The sequence below is a fragment of the Vulpes lagopus genome, chromosome 6 (genome assembly GCF_018345385.1).
Source record: "Vulpes lagopus strain Blue_001 chromosome 6, ASM1834538v1, whole genome shotgun sequence".
In the NCBI taxonomy this organism is placed as follows: Eukaryota; Metazoa; Chordata; class Mammalia; order Carnivora; family Canidae; genus Vulpes; species Vulpes lagopus.
This window is the reverse complement of record NC_054829.1, coordinates 116,789,372-116,792,894: the sequence shown is the minus strand read 5'-3', so window position 1 is coordinate 116,792,894 and position 3,523 is coordinate 116,789,372. Positions and strand designations below refer to the sequence as shown.

Sequence of the window (3,523 nt, the reverse complement as noted above, 5' to 3'; positions counted from 1 at the left end):
TATGGCAGTATTTGGTTTTGGCCTTGATATCAGCCAAATATGAACTTTAACTCCTGGCTCATTAGCATTTGGAAAAAATATGTATCAGTGCATCTAATTCTGTAAGATTTATGGTTCAGATCACAGAAAGAGAACATGGATTCTTAGTAGGTTGTTTACTCACTAAAGAAGAATGAGAGAAAGAAGTCGGGTTGTGCATCCTCAACTTCTTTCTTGACTCATCAATCAGATTAAATCTTTATCAATTATTTATTGCTCTTTAAAATTTACCTGAAGATTTAGTGGCTTTAAACAACAGCAATATTATCTGTTCACAATACCACGGCCTGTGCCTGCTTCATGCAACACATAAACTAAAACTGGAACAATACAGAGAATATTAGTATGGTGCCTGAACAAAGATGACATGTAAATTCATGGAGCATTCCATATTATCAAGAGGTTGATTCATCAAAAAGATATAATCATTGTAAATATATGCACCCAACATCAAAGTACCTAAATGTAATAAACAAATACTAACAATTCTGAAGGGAGAAGCTGACAATAGTACAATAATAGTAGGATACTTCAATACCCCACTTAAAGGAATAGATAGAGCATCCAGGGAGAATATCAATAATAAAATGTTAAATTTGAACCATACATTGGACCAAATGGACCTAATAGACATATACGTAACATTCTGTCCATCAGTAGCAGAATAGACATTCTTCTGAAGTGCACACAGAACATTCTCCAGGATAGATCATATGGTAGGCCACAAATCATGTTTTAGTAAATTAAGAAGATTAAAATCATAGCAAGTATCTTTTCCAACCACAAAAGTATAATTAGAAATCAGCAAGAGGAAAGTTGGAAATTTACCAAGCATGTGGAAACTAGACAACACACTCCTGAACAATTCATAGGTCAAAGAAGAAATAAAAAGTAAATTAAAAAAATGTCAAAACAAATGAAAATGGAAACACATGGGATACTGCACAAGCAGTTATAAGAGGAAAGTTTATAGCACTGAATGCATATGCTAAGAATATACAAAGATCCCAAACAACCTAACTTTATACCTTCAGGAACTAGAAAAAGAACAAACAACCCAAGTTGGAGAAGGAAAGTGATAAGAAAGATTAGAGTAGAAATAAAATATAGACCAGAAAAACACTTAAAAAGATCAATGAAACTAAGCTGGTTTTTTTAAAAAGATAAACAAAATTGGGAACCTTTAGCTAGACCTACTAAGAAAAAAAAAGAGAAACTCAAATAAATAAAATAAGAAATGAAACAGGAGACATTACAACTGGTATTACAGAAACACATAGCATCATAAGTGACTACTATAAGCGATTATAGACCAAAAAATTGGATAAACCAGAAGAAAAGGGTAAATTCCTAAAAACATACAACCTATCAAGATTGAATCAGGAAGAAATAGAAAATGTTACCAGACCAATAATAAGTAAGGAGATTGCATCAGTAATCAAAAACCTTCCAACAAAGGAAAGCCCAGGAGCAGACAGCTTCACTGGTAAATTCTACCAAACACTAGAAGAATAATTAACAATACTTTTAAAATTCTAAAAAAAAAAAATTGAACAGGAGGGAACACTTTCTTCCATCTTCATTTTACAAGGCCAGCATAACCCTAATATCAAAACCTAGATTAAGTATACTACGCACAACAACAACAACAAAACCCTATAAAACAATATCCTAATGAATATAAATGCAAAAACATACAACAAAATAATTGTGAACTGAATTCAAGAACACATTAAGTGTTTTATTCCTGAGATGCAAGGATGTTTCAATATACACAAATCAACTAATGTGATACACTGCAATAATAGGATAAAAGATAAAAGCCATGTAATCATTTCAATAGGTACAGAAAAAGCATATAACAAGATACAACATCTTTTCATGATAAAAATCTTCAACAAATTAGGTATAGACGAAACACATCTTAACATCATAAAAGCCATAGATGACAAGCCCTCTGCTAACATCATACTCAATGGTGTAAGATTGAAAGCTTTCTCTCTAAGATCAGGAACAAGAGCAAGGTACCCACTCTTACCGCTCCCATTCAAAAATAGTACTGGAACTCCTCTCTAGAGTAATCAGGCAAGATATGGAAATAAAGGGCATCCAAATAGGAAAGAAGAAGTAAAATTTTCATTATTTACAGATGATATAATCTTGTGTAGGAAATCCTAAAAACTGAACTAAAGAGTGACAGAACTAATCAATGAATTCAGTCAAGTTTCAGGATATAATATCAACATGTAGAAATCAATTATGTTTCTATATGCCAATAACAAAATGTCTGAAAAAGAAATAAAGAAAACTATACCATTCACAATAACATCAAAAATAATAAAATACTTAGGAATAAAATTTAACCAAGGAAGTGAGAGGTCTATACAATGAAAACTACAAAACTTTGATGAAAGAAACTGAAGAAGACATACATGGAAAGATCTTGTGTTTGTGGATAAGAAGAATTAATAATATTAAATTATCTATACTACCCAATACTACTCAAAGCCATCTATAGATTCAATGCAATCCCTATCAAAATTTCAATGGCATAAATAGGAAAAACAATCCTAAAATTTGTATGAAACCAGAGTAGACTCAAATAGCCAAAGAATCCTGAAAAAGAAGAATGCAGCTAGAGTCATTGCACTTCTCAAATTCAATCTATACTACATAGCTGTAGTAATTAACACAGGGTGATATTGGCATAAAATGGAAATAGACCAAAAAAAAAAAAGATGGAAATAGACCAATGGAACAAAATGGAGAACCCAGAAATAAACCTCCACATATACTGTCAACTAATATTTGACATGGAAAACTCAATGGGGAAAGGATATTTTCCTCAACAAATGGTACTAAAAAAAATTGTATGATAACATGCAGAAAAAGAAAATTGGATCCCTATCATCCACCACTCACAACAATAAACTTGAAAGGGATTAAAGACTTAAACAGAAGAGCACATAGGGTAAAACTCCTAGAAGAAAACATTGGGAAGAACTTCCTTGACATGGTCTTGACAAGAATTTTTTGGATATTACACCAAAAGCTCAAGCAACAAAAACAAAAATCAACAAGCAGGACTGCATCAAATTAAAAATATTCTGCATAGCAAAAAACCAACCAAACAAAAAACAATCAACAAGATGAAAAGTTGATCTTTGAAATAGGAGAAAATATTTGCAAATGATACATAGATAAGGGATTAATATCCAAAATACATAAAGAATTTACAACTTAACAACAACAAATCCATTAAAAATGGGCAGAGAAATGAACAGACATTTTTCCAAAAAAGATATCTAAATGGCCAACACATACATGAAAAGATGTTCAAAATCACCAGTCATCAGGAAAATGCAAATACAAGCCACAATAAGGTGTTGCTTCATATTTGTGCTTGCTTCATATCTGGAGAATGGCTATCATCTAGAAGGCAAGAGATAACAAGTGTTGATGAGGATGGAGAAGAGGAAATCTT

General features: G+C 31.8%; 1 non-coding gene across 1 annotated transcript; it reads left to right on the top strand.

Annotated features, from left to right (window-relative positions):
• Nucleotides 1–328: 328 nt before the first annotated feature.
• Nucleotides 329–436, top strand: LOC121494005. Its single transcript, XR_005988653.1, has one exon. It is a non-coding gene; the product is annotated as a U6 spliceosomal RNA (small nuclear RNA).
• Nucleotides 437–3,523: the final 3,087 nt, after the last annotated feature.